Source organism: Gossypium hirsutum, chromosome D10 (assembly GCF_007990345.1).
Source record: "Gossypium hirsutum isolate 1008001.06 chromosome D10, Gossypium_hirsutum_v2.1, whole genome shotgun sequence".
NCBI classification, from domain to species: Eukaryota; Viridiplantae; Streptophyta; class Magnoliopsida; order Malvales; family Malvaceae; genus Gossypium; species Gossypium hirsutum.
Genome location: NC_053446.1, coordinates 29,657,467 through 29,676,971, shown reverse-complemented (window position 1 = coordinate 29,676,971; position 19,505 = coordinate 29,657,467).

Below are 19,505 nucleotides of genomic sequence, written 5' to 3'. Positions count from 1 at the left end.
TGCGGGAAATTCTCGAAGAAGAGGAGATACTTCTCCAAAAGATTCACACTACGGAGAATCCTGCAGATATGCTGACTAAGGTGGTTACAAGGGCCAAGTTTGAACATTGTTTAGACTTGATCAATGTCCGACACATTTGATATGGCGTCGTTGGCGCAAATTTGAAGACACTATTGAAGTTTGTGTTATGAGAAGATGTTCGAAGATGTGGAATATTGCCAAGGTGGAGATTTGTTGAATATTGGCAATATCCCACATTAGGAAAAGATAGAAAGGGAGGGGGTTTGGTTTGTTATATATAGAACCCCTCCCCCTTAGGTTTCATCATCCCAAAATCTCATTTTGAAAATCCAAGTAGCTAATTGTAACTTGGTGTTGATCTTCTCTTTTGTAATATTTCTAGCAGAAATATTAATTTGGTAGTGTCCGAGGACGTAAGCTAAATTGGCCGAACCTCGTTAAATTCTGGTGTTTTATTTCTTATTTGTTTGCTTATATTTAATAGCTTTATGTTGGTTATATTTATTTAGTTATTATTGTTATAAATAACTAAGTGAGTTCTGTCTAGTTGTTGGGTTTTAAGTGGGACCATTTGTGACCCCTCCAATTTAACTGGGAATTTTCTTAGTATAATTGTTGGCATAATAATTATCTAAATATTTCTGATAATATTGTTATTAATATTATCGTCGCTTCCGCAACAATTGGTCAATTGGCCATTCGGATATCACAATTCGGGAGGTCTAACTGCGATTAATTGTAAACTAGTTTGTTATTTTGACAAAGTTGTTGGGAAAAGGTTATGGATTGATTATATGAGAGATTTTAATCAATATTTGCTACTAATTTTCTAGTATATGTGTTAGGTGCTAACCAGAGCACCTCAAATCAACCGGAAAGTCAAAATTTGCTCGTGTGCGATGATTGGTTGGAACTAATACGTGGGTGTTTAAAGGATGCTTAAGAGATGAATTAATTGAATTTATACAAAATTTTGGTTTAGGTTCATTTAAGGATTTATAAAGGAAAATTGGTAGATTCGCTAGTGTGCTGCAATGAAGCAAAAAATAAGGTGTGAGTCCTAAACTCATAAAATTGTTTGAAAATGTTAAATATCATGTTCTATTTGATAAATTAGCTTGCTGATTGGATTGGATTAATAGCCAAATTATTGATTTTGTGAGTGGTCGGACCAAGTATGTTTCAAGCCTTAAAATATTGACATGTTTGCAACATTGCTAGTTTGATAGTATGAATGTTTGATTGAGTTTGTAATTGCATATTTGAGTCATGAGATATGAGAATGTTTGACTGAATTATATAATCTGTTCAGATATTAAGCTTATGTATGATTTAAACGCATGAGATATTTGTTATATTGTGTACTAAAAAATGGGTTATTTATGCATAATGAAAATTTGTAAATTATGTGAAATTGAACGATATTGGTTGATACCAACACAATGGTAATTTGAAAGATTGGAACATTCTTTCCATTTACTAAAAGAATGTTATTATTAAGGACTTGCTGAGCATGTCAAATGAATGTGAAAATTATTGAGATATGATTATGTATGAGATTGTGTGACAAATTTCATATGTATTAGGTTGGCATTTCCTGGTTGACAGAGGAGTTTCGTGGAGTACCGGCGGCATATTATGTCCGCATTATTCGTAGTCAGTGCACTGCACATGGAATACCGAGGGGAATGGCGATTTATCGCATTTTTACTTGCAGCTTGTCTACATTCTTACTGGTAGAATTTTTTGCATTTTATTATCAGTGCTTTTAACCACAACGGGCTTAAGCCCAAAATATTTTGGAGTTCGGATGACGGGTTTTAGGGAACTCATGGTGTCTAGCGTATGGTATGGGTAGGAACCTTTTTGCATTGCTTCATGTGCACGACATATTCGAATGTTATTTATTTATGCTACGTATTATATTTTTTTCTATTGAATGGTATCGAAATTAATGATTGTCACTCGAATGAATGATGACCTATGCTCATACACTGTTTGACATCAATTTTGCTATGTAATGATTTGAAATTCCTATGATGGTTGTTTTTTCTGTTAATGCTAATATGTTTCACTGTATTCGATATTTATGTTTGTTTAAATAATTGTTCAACTCACACTGAGCTTTTCATAAGCTCACCCCCAATAGTGTTTAACTTTTCAAGTAAACCTCGAAATTAGGACTAGACTCGGCATTCGGAGAATCACCTTAAACCTCGGATTATTTTTTTAATAAGTATTAATCAGTCCCTATTGGTTTTGGTTTGTAATTTTTAATAACTTCTGGTCTATGCCTTGGTAACTTTTCTTTTTGGGATTTTTTCATGCATGGATTACTTAAGCATAATAATCGGATAATGCATGATATCGGGCTTAAGAAAAATTTGATATTGTTCCCTAGTTCTCGCTGCATTGCAAAGGAACTGTTTTTGAAAAACAAATCGATAAGGAAACTAAGTTTCCAAAATGACTTGAAAAATGGTTTTTTTGCTACATTAGTTTAACATCGAGTTTTTTTTTCAAGAAGAGCAACAAGCAAACGGTTTTTCTAAAACAACACTATCAACAATAAAATGAATGAATGATTTTAAGCTAACTCAAAGTACAACTACGATTTTCTCTAGAATGAGTTTATTTAAGTTCTTCAAATGTAACGTAAGTTAGCTTAGCCATTTTGGTGGCTAATGTAGCCTTCTCAATCTAGTCATAAAGTCTAGGTTGGGTTTTGGAGGTTACAATTCTATAAGAAGTATATCGAGAATTGGCATCATTGAAAAATTACTTGCCAACGCGTGAACTATGTCTCATACCAGAGTTGGAGACATCTTTGGATTACATGGATTGGTTCAGGCATAATGGTAATTCGTATCTACTATCGACTTCAGAAAGGAAATAGGCAACGTCGTCGTAGGAGGGCAAACAAGGGCCCATCAATCCTAGGTTGGGAGATGATGTGTCGAAGGGATCAACATTTGCTCCATCTCCATAGGAGGACCCAATTTTTGTGCAAACCCCTATTGCATGTAAACAACTAATGCATTGTGCAAGTGTACACGTCATTCAAGTAATAAAGTGATAAGTAAGTATCGTCTCCACAGGGATCAAAATTTGGTAAGAAATTAAGTAAGTTATTATAATCCTAGTGACTATACTGAATAACAGGAAATATTCTCAAGTTGAATAAGATGTTGAATAATGAATTAATAAAATCAAATGCAAAAAAAAAGAAGAAAAGAATTGATATGGCAAATAAAATGTTGTGGCAAATTACAGAGAAAAGCAAGAGTGTTTCTACTACTAAATGAACAACGTTGGAATTATTCAGGTGAAATGTTCAAATCAAAATAATGCCATGGCAAAATATTGTGTAATCTATGACCCAGAGAATCAATACTGTGATCTACCTCTGTCGATAGCTAGATCTTAAGCTAGAAATCTAAGTTATTATATGTCTACAGAACTCTGGATTAATAACCATAATGAACATTCTTCTCTGTACAACTCGCAACATCTAAGTATATTTAACCTTTTCAGAATTAAAAATATTTAAGAACACAACACACAATACTATGTCTCGAGCTTGCATGCTTGTATTTAAAATAAGCATAAATCGAATGAAACAGTGATACAGACAATCTCTAATCATGGGCATTAAATGTAATAAAACATTCACCCAGAATAACTCCAACCCAAAAAGGGTTTAGTTCATGGTTGGAAAAGTTAACATCAAAATAAAATCATTCATCAACATTCTCAAATAAGTTAAAATCACAAAACTTAGGAAAATAAAGTAAAAATGCAGGAATTTCTCACCACACTCTTGCTCTTCTCTGATCTTTAGATTGCTCGTGAACCTTGGGTGGATGTCTCTTCCCTTTCTTCAGGCCTGTGCTCTGCTCTCTTAGCTGTTACCCTTCTTTCTCTGCAATTTTTCAATTCATTGCGCAAAGAGAAAACTGTTATTACCAATTTTCTTTTCTCACACAAATTCTCCTCCCTTCTTTACTTCTCTCTCTTTCTTTTATTAAATAGATCCATTCCACCTCAGCACACATTTTTCATTCCTATTTCAGGTTGGTTTTCCTGGTACATGCACAACTGGCTGAAAGTGGCGTGGACAGAGTGCTGAGTCATCTTTCCATAATTTCCATGACAATTCTAGTGGCAATCAATCTTACCATTTGCCACGGCAATGTTTCACTTCCCTTATTTTCCTTCTGCATCCTCTTCATCCTCTTCTTCTACCTGCACCTATGTCCAACCACAACCATAACTTTTCCTTCCCCAAGTAATAAAACTAATAAATGATGACCATTATAGCGCAATCCAAGCTTTATTATGTAATGTTCTAAAATTATCCTAAAAATGAAAATGTATTTACTTAATTAAAAACAATTAATTCCATCTAGAGGTCTAAAATATTACTCTTTTTAAGAGTTATCACCTCCAAGTCAACATGGTTCATTTATTTTTCGTTCTAACCTAGTTTATTTGACACAAGCATCATGGCACGAGAATTATTCCCCACATCAACATCTTCAGCTCCAGTTTATTTTACACAAGCACCACAACAGGTACAATCATTCAACACCTTCTCCAGAGGTATATTTCGCACGACTGCCATCAACCATACCATATTACACATTGATGCCACCTTTTATTCGCAAGCGGCCTATACGACACAATATAGTCGTCCTTCGATAGTGTGGCAAACACCCCAAGCATTGTTGTTCTACCAAGGTGGGTTATCCTTCCAATCGTCGACTCAAACAGAAGGTGATGTACAATGGGCAGCTAGGACACGATCGTAGTCAACCTTGGAGAAAAAAGATGGTTGTGGTGATCAACCTCGACGTGTCCAACGCCCACCCAGTTGTGGCACACATTTAGGACGTTGATGATTATGTTATTTGTAATTTTCCCAAATTGTACATTTTTTTTGAAAACACAAAAATATATAGACTTTTTTTAACATCTTTTGAGCCCTAATTCGTGCAATTTAGTTATAATTTTTGTCAAAATTCATACTTTAATTATAAAATAAAATATATAGGATTGGTAAGTTGTTCAATTAAATAAAATTATGCTTATGTTATACTTGCATTATAAAATGTAACGTAACGAATTAATTAATTATTAAACGTATTGATATTGTAATTAATTGACAAAATATTTAATTGATGCATGTTTAATCTTCTAAGGTAGCTAAAAGTTAAATTAGCGATGGTATTAAACGGTACATTAGCTTTGTATAAGTTGCAAGATTATTGTGACTAAATTGTTTCAATATAGAAATATATTGTTACCTCACTTAATTTTATATGTGCTTATGAAGATTAATTAATTGTTTGAATTGGCATTGAAAAATGTTCAAGAGATTGGTTAATTTAGTAAGTATGTATGTGCAGTAGTTAACAAATTACCAAGTTGTCGTGAAAATATTTGTAACGGCATGAACATGTAACACCCCAAACTCGTATCCCTCGTCGGAACTGGGTACGAGGCATTACTAAATCACATATACTTGCCTGCATATTAAACCGACTTACAAAATTTCATCCGAATTAAACTTTTTAAATTATTAATGTGCTTTTAAATTTATTTACAACCTGTCTTCGGAATATTATATTCATAATAAATAGAGTCTATAAAACTCGATACCAACTCATTCATATACTCAATTTATCCATTAAATTATTTCAACCTTGAATAATCCACATTATGTCAAAATCAACATTAATAACAATCATAAATCTCTTAACGTTAATTTCACATATTACTACATTACATATCTCAATCCTATGCCCAAGTTCGTATACACAACCATCAACAAACTTATTTCTCCTTTAATCGATTAGTAAATTAGCCTTAGAATTCACATCAACCACTAAAACTCACAATTTTTATGACATCTCATAACCAAATGATTCTAAAAAACCAGACACTTTGTAATCATCCTTATGAGTACAAATATTTCACAAAGCATGATTATCATCCAGCATTATCCATATATCAAAATAACTAATTCACAAATAATAACAATTCAATGTTTTATTTCAATTCTATTCAATTCACAACTCTTAGTGTTCACAATTCAAATTAATTTCTCAATCTAATTTGCATTTTAATACTACAATAATTATTTTATTTCAAATCATATCCATAATAGTTCCCATTCAACTCACAAACAATTCAATATCGATATTTACCTCATTTTATTTCTAAACATATTATTCAAAATTTCAACAATTTCTATTAATAAAATTCAATACCGACACGAATTTACTATTCAATTCAGCGTCTATCAATTATAAACGAACATATAGCCAATTATACATGAATCATTCGTATATTTTATTTTTCACATTTTATTTTATTTCATTCCATTCCATACCATTCCATTCCATACCATTCCAATCCACTCCATACCAATTATACACAATTCATTCATATAATTTAATGTCCTCCTCCTCCTCTCCATCCCACATCCTTGATACATATAACACACTTAAATGGCATTATACATAATTTCACTATTCACTTATTTTTAAATTCAAAGGTTTCTAGTTGAGTTACAGTCACTAAATTATTTTTATCCGGAGCTACGGAGCTCCAAATTAAGTTCCGTTAATTTTCCCCAAAACTAGACTCAATTTCTTCTTACCATAAAATTTTCAGAATTTTTCACTTGGCCAATTAGTATAGGTTATTCTTTAAAAATTCCCCTGCTTCACTGCTTAACATCTCTGACCTCTCTTCACTAAAAATGAATTATCTCATTGTACAGGATTCAGATGATATTTTTGTTCATTTCATTTGAAATAGACTCATCAAGGATTCTAAGCATATAAATTATAACTCATAATTATTTTTTTTACAATTTTTAATTATTTTTCAAAGTCAGAACAGGGGATTCCGAAATCAATCCGACCCTACCTCACTAAAATTCAAATATCTCAAAATATACAACTATTTTGCTTGCTCTGTTTATTTTATATGAAAGTAGACTCATTAAGCTTTAATTTCATATCTTATTCAACCACTAATTCAGTTTGTACAATTTTTGGTGATTTTTCAAACTAACATCACTTCCACTACTCAAATTTGTTCTGTTTCAAATTCAATCATTCACATAGCACTACAACAATTTATTTTGTAAACACAGTACAAAACTTCATCACTCCAATTACTCTTTTGCAACTTATCACATTTCAATCACATATTCATATTTGTTTACCAATACTCATATCCCGTTAAACATGTCGGTATAATAGCGGATATTTGGTGGTTTGCACATAGTACCACCCTTGTAACTATTATCATTCAATACACGCAGTAGCCTTCACATAGTACTACACACGTGATCAAACTTTCTGGTTCACGTAGTAGCCTGCACATAGTACTCCACATGCGACCTTTCATTCTGGTACACGTAGTAGCCTACACATAGTACTACACACGTGACCATCACTTTCACTTTCACATAGTGACCTACACATAGTCCATGTCACACATGTGATCATTTTTGTCACTTCATTTGTATCCCTTTTCATTCTGAATATTCAATCGGGAAATTTCTCACTTTTTCTCATTTTTTTTCTTTTTCACTAATCAAAGTCAATTCCTTGTCTTTCTTGACTTATAGTAACATATTTAACTTATTCTATAGTCACATTATTCAATCCAATCCAAAAATCACATTTTGGCAAAATTACATTTTTGCCCCTAAAGTTTCACAAAATTATGATTTTTCCCCTAGGCTCGGAAATTAAATTTTATTCCTTTTTCTTATGTTTTATGACATGCTGAACATTTTTTCCTTCTATATCAACATCAAATTCTTGCTCTAAAGTACACTTATGAACAATAATAAATTTTAACAATTATACCGTTTCACTCGTTTTCGCTGAAAATCGTTTAGTAAAAATCATTTAACATAATTCTAAGCTTTATATTCCATCACAAAACATCAAAATTCACACTTTTCATCTATGGGTAATTTTCCAAACATAAATTCTAGCTCGAATTAATGGTAAAATTAGCTTAAGCTAGTTATCGGGATTCTAAAAATATAAAGAACAAGAAAAACGAGGCTAGAATGGACTTACCATGAAGCTTGAAAGAATGAACAAACCCTAGCCATGGAGGAACCTGATATTCGGCCAGCCCTTATAGAGAAGATGATGATTTTGGCCTTATTTTGTCTTTTTAATTTGTTTTAATTACCAAATGACTAAAATGCCCTTACTTAAAAAAATCCTATTTCACTTATCTCATGTCCATTTTTGTCCATCACTAACTAATGGTTTAATTACCATACAAGGACCCCTAATTTATAATTCCATAACAATTAAATACCTTTAACATATAAAACTCAACTTTTTCACTTTTTACAATTTAGTCCTTTTGACTAAATTGAGTGCCCAAACGTCAAAATTTTTGAACGAAATTTTCACGAAATATTTCCGTGAAATTTTAGGCCATAAAAATATAGTAAAAATAAATTTTTCCTCCTTGGATTTGTGGTCCCGAAACCACTGTTCCGACTAAGCCCAAAATCGGGCTGTTAGAGAACATGGGTTTAGTAATTCAAAGTTAATGACTGTAATTGATCTAACACAATTATGTCATGTTGATTAAAACTTATCTTTTTGAAAACTTGCATTGGAATTTTTACTTTTTATTTTTATTACATCGTTAATTTTTAGTTTTTAATCCACTTCTTCAAAACAACATATTTTTCCCAACACCAAAGTGTTTGATTTACATTTCATAAATATTTTTCTTTCATAGTCCCTGTGGGTAAAATAACTCAACATTTACTTGTCACTTTATTACTTGATAACGATTGTGAACACTTGCACATTTCCATCGTTCCAGTTTTACATCCCAAATGTACACTTATTTACAATATACAAAACAAATTTATTAAATTAGTTTGATTTGTACCATATCATGCTGTGAGTTTAAAATTTACAATTATTTATGTTACCTTTTCATTTCAGTTTTTATTCATCCATTTGTTAAGTGCAATATTTTGATAAAGTAAAGATTTGCTCAGAAGGTAAGGAAAAAGATTAAAACTTTGGCTTGCGTATTGTAATATATCTTACTTCAATAATTAACATTAACTTACACTATATAGAAAAATTAATGAATAAACCAATAAGTCAGTATTTTCATTGCATGAGCTAGTGTTTTAATTAGCTCTTCTCCTCGATGCTCTCAGGTTATGTGGACATGTTGGCTTCGTATGTCCTCGGTTCCTATAGTAATCGCATAACCTCTGTGTGTCTCCCCACTTCTGAATATTCATATTTCCTTGTATCCGAGTTGTGTTTACCCAGCTTTCGGCTTGCGTTCCAAGTTCTTATTTCGTAGCAAGTCGAAAGGAGCGTGCAAGGTAGGTGGCCACATGATTTCATCCGAGACAGGTGGAAATTTAGATTTTTAAATATTATACGTGCGCTCAAGTTTGTAAACTTCTTCAATGTATGTCATGCAATATACACGTGTTGAGGCATATGTTGTAATTGCATGTGCACATGGATAATGAAGCGCTTGAAATCTCCCACAATTGCTGGTCATTTGTCTAACCCGAAATAATATATTTTGTCACGAGTGACACACAGAAGTCATTGAGTTCGTGATTTCTACATTTTCCCAAATATCTTTCAACACTAACTCGCACCAAACTTGATCGCCATTTCTTTGCCCCGTGTATGTCTCAACCCATTTTAAAAAAAAGGGTGCTAATTAGAAATACATTTCTTTGACCACCGAGGTTACCGACAAATGATGCATCCCCTTGGAAACACAAAAATATAGACTTTTTCATGCTCTTTTTAACTTAAATTCATGCAGTTTCGTAGTAATTCTCTTCGAAAAATATAATATAATTATAAAATAATTGAATTGTACTTAAATTATTAACATATTTAATTTTAATTGATTTTATAATAAATTTTCATAAATTTTGATTTATTTTCGACAGATTTGCACAAAGGGTCAAAATTAGCTTAGCAGACACTACTAGAAGCACAAAACCATGAAGCAATTTTTGAAGCTTCGAGGCGAATTAGTTTTTCAGACTAAGAAGGTCCAAATTATGAATATTAATACATAATATAATTAATTCTAATTTTTATCCAATTTATTTTTGGTTAAATAATTATTATTAATTATATTATGAATAGGGTGCCCAGTTGTGCTAATACAACAGACTAATCCAACTGAGAAATCAGGCTGCTCAAAACAATCCAACATGCTGACCCAATCAGCTCAAAATAGATAATTTATGGACTTGCAAATCAGCCCTTGAAGTCTCCTTGAAATTACATTCAAAGCCCTCCACTTTCTACGCTTTTAAAGATTCACCCCAAGCTAAATTTAGCAAGTTTGAAGCATTCAAACTTGCCACATGTGTGGCCGGCCAATGGGGTATATGGCTTCTAATTTATTGCTATTTTTTAGCAACCAATCCCACCTATAAATACCCCCTTCACCTACTCATTTCAATACACCTTCATCCCACACATCTCTCTATTTTTCACTCACTTTTTCTCCATTGTTTCCCATTTTTTCCCTTTTAGTTCCTTTGTCGATTTCCCTCTTGGAAAATAGCTCTTCAACCACCTTGTTGTTGTCGTTCCAGCCAAAAGCGTCAATTGAGGAGTCACCTAAATTAGAACTGAATTACTTCTCTTACATTTAAAATATGTTTATTTAGGTAACACTTTTACTTTGCCTGTGATTATTTCAGCAGAGTTGACCGAAGAGCAAGAAGAGAAACTCATCCTAGTATTGAAACAATTAAAAAAGGCTATCGGATGGACCATAGTTGATATTCGTGGCATTAGTCCATCTGTATGCATGCACAAGATCATCCTAAAATATGGTGAGAAAGGGACGATTGATGGACAATGAAGACTGGACCCCATCATGAAGGACGTGGTAAAGAAAAAGATCATAAAATGGTTAGATGCGGGTATATTTACCCCATCTCAAATAGTTCATGGGTAAGTTTGGTCCAATTTGTGCCAAAGAAAGGAGGTATTATGGTCGTTGAGAACGAGAATAAGGAATCAATACCAGCCAGAATGGTTACTGGATGGAGAATTTGCATAGATTACCGAAATTTGAACACGATGGCTAGGAAGATCATTTTCCTTTGCCATTCTTGGACAAGATACTGGATAGACTCACGGGGTGAGACAATTACTATTTTCTCGATGGATACTCAGGGTATAATCAGATTACAATAGTGCTAGAAGATCAACACAAAATAACATTCACATGCCCATACGGTACATTTGCATTTAGACGCATGTCATTTGGTTTATGTAATGCACTTACTACAATTCAAATATGTATGATGTCTATTTTTACTGACATGGTTGAGAAGTGTTTATGGATGATTTTTTAGTATTCAGAGATACATATGATGATTTCCTAGCCAGTCTAGCCAAGGTACTAAGGCGATACGAAGAAACAAACCTCTTACTCAACTGGGAAAAGTGTCATTTCATGGTGTGAAAAGGTATTGTTCTAGGGCATCAAATAACGAAACATAAAATCGAGGTAGATAAAGAAAAGGTAGATGTTATCAAGAAACTCCCACCTCCAACATCTGTAAAAGGTGTCAGGAGCTTTTTAGGTCACGTCGATTTCTATTAGAGATTTATCAATGACTTCTTTAAATTGCTAAACCCTTATGAAATTATTAGAGAAGGACATGATTTTCAAATTTAATACAGAGTGTTTAAGAGCTTTCAATGGTTTAAAGAATCGATTAGTTTCGGTACCAATCATTGTCACACCAGACTAGGCTTTTCCATTTGAATTGATGTGTGATGCAAATGACTTCGCGATAGGAGATGTGATGGGCCAGCAAAGGAACAAAGTTTTTCATCCCATCTACTGTGCAAGTTAGACTCTAACGGGAGATCAATTGAATTATACGGTAACAGAGTTACTTGCTATTGTGTTTGCTTTTGACAAGTTTCGATCTTATCTTGTAGGTACCAAAGTGATTGTCTATACAGATCACTCAATAATTAAGTACTTGCGAAGAAAGATGCTAAATCGAGGTTGATTCGATGAGTAATTCTACTCCTAGAATTATATCTAGAAATTTAAGATCAACAGGGAGTAGAAAAAAAAGTAGCAGGCCACTTGTCTAGATTGGAGTCGCAAGAAGGGACTTCTTCAAGTATACCCATTCACGAGACATTCCTAAATGAACATATACCTAAGGTAAATCATATCCATAATACCCCTTGGTTTGTTGATTTTGCTAACTATTTAGCTTGCGGTGTGATGCCTCTTGATAAGTCATATCAACAAAAGAAAAAGTTTCTTCACAATGTGAAGTGTTATTTCTAAGAAGAACCATAATTTTTTAGAAAGTGTGCAGATCAAATGATCAGGAGATGCGTGGCAGAAGGTGAAGTACATGAGATTTTATATCATTGCCACACAACTCTAAGTGGGGGACACTTTGGAGGTACATGTACTGTAACCAAAGTATTGCAAGCTGGATTATTTTGGCCAACGTTATTCAAAGACGCGTATGCTTACATAAAAAGTTGTGGTCGATGCCAAAGGGTTCGAAACGTCACCAACAGAAATGAGATACCCTAAACAAACATCATTGAGGTAAAATTATTCAATGTTTAGGGTATTGACTTCCTTAGTCCTTTCCCTCCGTCTTTTGGTCACAATTATATATTGGTAGCAGTAGAATACGTGTCTAAGTGGGTTGATGGCAATGCATATTCCATGAACGATGCCAATGTTGTGATGAAGCTTTTGCAGAAACATGTGTTCACAAGGTTTGGAACTCCTAGGGCTATCATTAGTGATAAGGGGTCCCATTTTGTGAACAAATGGTTGAAATGGTTACTCGATAAACATGGAGTGAAGCATAAGGTTGCCATAGCTTACCATCCGCAGACAAATGGGCAAGCTAAACTGGCAAACAAACAGATAAAAGGCATACTCGAGAAGGTAGATTGTCCAAACCGACGAGACTGGTCCAAAAATTTTGACGATGCTTTATGGGCATATAGGGCAGCATACAAAACACCTTTAGCGATGTCACCCTATAGATTGGTTTTTTGGAAAGCCTGTCATTTGCCCTTGGAATTAGAACATAAATTTTATTGGGCTCTCCAACAACTCAACTTGGATCTTAAGCTTGCTAAAGAGAAACGGATGTTTCAACTCAATGAGTTGGAAAGTTCCGAATGTTTTCATACGAGAATGCCAAACTATTCAAGGAAAAACTTAAAAGATGGCATGACAAGCACATTTGAATTCAAGAGTTTGAAGCAGGTCAGCAAGTCTTGTTATTCAATTCCAGATTAAGGATCTTTCCAAGTCAATTAAAATCACGTTGGTCCGGTCCATTTACAACTCACCAAGCTTTTTCATATAGAGTTGTCGAACTTCAAAGTAAGGGAGATAATTTTCAAGTCAATGCTCACTGCTTAAAACATTACTGAAGGGATGAAATTAGGTGAGATAAAGTCTCGTTCATTTTATCAGATACTTTTTTTCTCGTTTTCTTTTAAATAAATATTTAGGGTATATTTTCGAGATTAGTATGTTCAAATGAATTTTGTTTAGGAGATTAGAATTAAAGCGAGATCGCTTGTAACCCCTCCAATCTTTCTTGGGAATTGATTTTAACATAATCTTCCGAGAAATTATTCCCTAAATGGAAAAATAAATTTTTAGTTTTTCAAATAAAAGGTTCGATTTTGATCCAAATTTTAATTGCAGCTCAATTTTCGAATTTTCTTTAAGTTTAGGTACTTAATTGAATTATTTGAAAATTTTTGTTGTTCTTTTTGTAAATATAAAAAATTAGCTCTCTTTTTGTAAATATTTTTAAAGGCAACTAAAATAAAGGTTTTTAATTTAAGTTTTAATAAATAATGTGATAATAATTAATATATAATTATATTTATTATAATGTATACTAATTATTATCAACTTTGTATAGAATTAGGATTGGTTTAAATTTTATCAAAATTTAATAAAATTTATTATCAAAATTTAATAAAATTTATCTTAATAAATAAAGTAATAGCAAATTATATTTTAATGTACATTATATTATTTATTAATTATTATTAACTTTATATTACATTAGGACTTAGAATATTTTATTATTAATTTGTTCTAAGAATTCTAATTGAACTCTTACCCTCTATCACTTTAAATACCACCTCCTTCATCCATTATTCACACCATTCATCTAAATCCCCCATACACCCGTTCCACTGTCGGCCTTAGCATCCAAATCCACCTAGTGCTGCAGCTCTTAACCACCGCCAGTAACACTGCCTAGCAACTCCATTCAACTAGAAGCTGCACATGCCCATTGCACGCACTTGGTGCACCTGCCCAGCAACTCCCACACTAGCTCCTGCACGCTGCGACCTACCCTGCTTGCTGATCCAACCGACGCACCTGCCTGCTACCCACGCACCTGCTTGCACACCAGCCCTGCTGCTTGCTCACGCTCGCCCTGCTCGTGCCTTGCTTGCCCATCAGCTTTGCTCGCATCGCTGTTGCTGCCGTTCTTTCCTTCAACTCGTGCGCAACCTTGCACAAACCGCAATGCCCTTGTCACCCTTACACCATATCACCATTAAAAATTGTTTCTACCATTATCACGATCACCTTCCAACAAACCCTCGTTCGAATTATTTTTCTCCCAATTTAGTTTTTATTATTAGGTTCTTATTTTTCTTCACACAAAGGTGGTAAGAAATTCTTTTTCTCTTAAATTTTAATTATTTTCAAATTTCATGAATTGTTAAATTTTTAAGTTAATTAAATTTTTTAGAAAATATTTGTTTCCATCTTATGTTCAGGTTAATCATGCCTCACAAAAGAACCTGTGCCTCTGTCCAAGTTAAAGAATCACAAAACAAAGTCCACTGTGAAGAAGCTAAAGCGAGTTACGATAGCATCTTCAAAAATCAGGAAATGCTCCCTAAAAAAGGCTTTACACTGAAAGAAAGAAACTATATCAATTTCACGACGTGCATTCAAAAAATTGTTGAAGCTCTCAATTGGGAGTTGTTTTGTAAGAAAGGACCTAGTGCAAATGAAGAGTTAGTTCGTGAATTTTATGTTAATTTGACCTCAAATGAATTAATAGAAGTTTCTTTTTGAGAAATCAAGGTACCAATAAGCTCGAACGCTATTAATGAATTCTTTGATTTATCTGATTTTGAAGATGATGAATACTCTTCTTTGATGAGAAATATTGAAGCTAAAAATTTGCTAGAAATTCTCGTGGAACTTACAGTATCGGGCTCTAAGTGGACTATGTCAAAGCATGGAACTCACACGTGTCGTAGAGAATATTTGACACCATTAGTAAAGGTATGGTTCTATTTCATTTGATTCAGCCTTATACCTATTTCACATGGGATTACAGTTTCATTAGAGTGAATGGTCTTGTTATACACGATGTGTGAAAATCTATCTGAGAGAAATGTGAAATTGTGCCGCTAGACATTCTGGCCCAGCTTAATTTCCCTTTACGATAACAATTTTGTGCTTGAAAGCTAAAATTCTTGCAAATGTAAAGAAGACAGGTTATAGCCAGGGTATAATCACAGATTGGGACCTCTACCGAATAGCCAGAGATTCTGTTCTACAACAATGAGTTGAAGAGGGCGAGGATCCCGAAGAAGAATAAAAAGATCCCATAGAGATTGAACCAATGCAATCAGCTGAAATCCTTGATAAGGCGGAACCAATAGATTCATAACCGAACCTAACATGGCAACCTCAACATTCAGAACTCCATCTCCTTACCCAGATCTTCGTGATGAGCTGTCAAAGTTAATGGACCTAATGCAACAACATATGCAATGGCAACAACAAGCTTACCGGAGATATTCAAAAAATACAGGACAACTCAATGAGAAGCACTCTTATGAAAATATTCAATGACCTATTTATTTTTGTACTTGAGTTTCTAGATTTTATATTTGAATGATGGAGTCCAATATCGAAGAGGGAACGAAGTGATTCATGCAAAAACAAAGATGATGGAACAAAAGATGAGTCTAATTCTGAGGGATCTGCAAATAAATAAAAAGGGGGGATCTTTACTTTATGTTATTTTGTTTCCTAGGTTATTTTAGAATTAGGTTCTATTAGGATTTTTATTTCTCACATAATAAAACAAGAGGTGGAAATCATAAATAAAAAAGGAACAAGTTGCAAAGTAAAAAGTGTGGCAATAGATATATACATGTCTAGGATTGGATCTAGAGAGAGCTTGGTACTTAAGCAATCAAATTGACTCACCTCCTCTTTTCTAGAGTCCTACCTGGTGTATAGTATCTATTCACTTCTAATAATGAGGGCATTGTTCATCTTAAGTAAGGGGGACTGAAAAATTGATATTATTTCCTCTTAGGATAAATATTTCTTTTAATTATGGTTAGGTTATATTTTGTTCAAAAATTTGAAATTTTGTTAAGTATGCTAAACTTTAGTATGAATAAAGTTATATTATTTCAATAATTTTTATGTTAGCTGAATTATGACATAAATGTACTCTTAATAAAGTATGTAAATCATACCATAAAATTTTTAGTTCCTTAGGAAAGCTAGGCATGCATGAAAGTTTAAGTCTCTAGATTTGACTTAGTAATTTCTTGAGGCAAAATCCTAGGAAGCATGGAATGTTGAAAATGATTTAGGCGAACTTTTTTTTGGACCGTTTGAGCCTTTCAAGCCAACCTTGATGAATTTTTATCCGTTGAAACCCAACTTTGAGACTATATGGCCTAATTTTATCTGAACATTTGCAATATTTAGTCATCACTTCTCTCATAATATTCTTTAAATTGTCTCAAACACTAGACTCAGTACTATTTAGAATATTCTTTGGAAATAAGTTTAGGGGAGTTGAAAAGAAGTATCAAATACTTAAAAAAAGCATATGTACTCGACAGAAATAGATGTACAAAAGAGCATATAAAAGAAAAATAAGTTGGCGTATTAAAGGAAATTATTCTAAAAGTCTGAAGCAAGCTGAGTCTAGGGTATTTACCCTAAATTTATCTATCTTTTACCTACCCCTAGCCTAGCCACGTTACAACCTATATAAAAAAAACTATTGATTTAAGGTTCTATGCTACCTACATTAGTGGAGAGAAATTGCTATGCTCAACATATGAAGGCATAAATTAAACTCAACGATTACAGCTTAATCTTAAATAAGGGAATAAAATCAAATTAGTAGGGATGTAACATGTATCTATTAAGAAAGCATTTCGTCTATTTTTACTATCATAATAATATTTGAGATTAATTTGAATGATATGTATACTTAAGTGGTATAAATATCAAAATTCTTGTTCTTGAGCATAAGTATACTAAATTCATAATTTTGGGGAAAATGTTTTCTGAAGGAATTTTCAAAGGTGTTTGTAAGAAATTTTTTTCAATTTGTCCATTACTCAGGACGAGCAATGAATTAAGTTTGGGGGTGTGGAAACACAAAAATGTATAGACTTTTTCATGATCTTTTTAACTCAAATTCATGCAGCTTCGTAGTAATTCTTGTCGAAAAATATAATATAATTATAAAATAATTAAATTTTACATAAATTATTAACATATTTAATTTTAATTAATTTATAATAAATTTTCATAAATTTTGATTTATTTTCGACAGATTTGCACAAATGGTGAAATTTCGCTCGGTAAACACTACTAGAAGCACAAAATCATGAAGCAATTTCTGAAGTATCGAGACGAATTAGTTTTTAAAACAAAGACGGTCGAAATTATTGATATTAATACATTATATAATTAATTCTAATTTTTATTCAATTTATTTTGGGTTAAATATTTATTATTAATTATAATATGAATATGACGCCCAATTGTGCTAATACGAGAGACTAATCCAACTGAGCAATCGAACTGCCCAAAACCGTCCAACATGCTAACCCAATCTCCTTGAAATTACATTCAAACCCCTCCACTTTCTGTGCTTTTAAAGATTTACCCCAAGCTAAATTTAGCAAGTTTAAAGCATTCAAACTTGCCACATGTGTGGCCAGCCAAGGGGGCATATGGCTGCTGATTTTTTGCTATTTTTAGCAGCCAATCCCACCTATAAATACCCCTTCACCTACTCATTTCAACACACCTTCATTCCACACATCTCTCTCTCTTTCACTCACTTTCTCTCATTTGTTTCTCATTTTTTTCCCTTCTATTTCCTTTGTTGATTTCCCTCTTGGAAAAGAGCCCTTCAACCACCTTGGGTAGTAGCATTCAAGAGCTTATAGAAGCCATGCAACAACAAGAATGAGCGAAGAAGGAGAGGAGCGCACTAGTCTGGCTTCAAAGAAACACGAGATTTGATTTTAGTTTCCTATCCTTTAACTTTTCTTGTTGTTGTTATGAACATGTCTATGAATATTTGTTATGTTGTTATTCTAAATTTAATTAACATGGCTTAAATTTCATTCGTGTTAGGTTGATTACATTTCATCTACTTAAGTTTATAAAATCATGTTTCTGTTGTTATATGTCTTAGTAAATTGTTTGATTAAGTAAAACCATGATTATGTTATACTTGCATTATAATTGTAAGGTAACTAATGAATTAATTATTAATCATATTGAAACTATAACTAATTGACACAATAATTAATCAATGCATGTTTAATCTTCTAAGGTAGTTGAGAGTTAAATTAGCAACGGTATTAAACGGTACTTTAGCCTTGCATAACTTGCAAGATTATTGTGATTAAACTATTTCAATGCAGAAATATATTGTTACTTCACTTAATCTTTTACTTGCTTATTAAAATTGAGTAATTGTTTGAATTGGCATAGTAATATGTTTAAGAGATTAGTTAATTTTCTAAGTCTGTATGTGCTATAGTTAAAAAATTACCAAGTTTTCATGAATTTATTCGTAACAACATGAGCATTTTTTTAATAATATTAAGTTAAGAAATGTAATTTATCGAACACAATTATGTCATATTGATTAAACTTGTTTTTCAGAAATCGTGCATTGGAATTTTTACCCTTCTTAGTTAATTTACTTAGTTAAAATCTAGTTTTATTAAACCTTTTTTCAAAAAAACAATTTTCCTTCACCAAAGTGTTTTTAATTGAATTTCATAAATATTTTCTTACACAGTCCCTGCGGGTACAATAACTCGACATTTACTTGTCACTTTATTACTTGATAACAGTTGTGTACACTTGCACATTTCCGTCGTTCCACCGCTTCAGTATGGAATTAAGGTATTCTACTAGGTTCATGCTCATGTGCCCGTATCATAGTCCTCTATCATACGACTGCGTTCACTATTCTTTCGGTATTCCAACAAGGTACTCCGCACCTAGTCAATTTACAGCCCATAGTCTCTCCAACATTTTATGGAATTGATATTGGACGAGCTCATACCCTATCGACG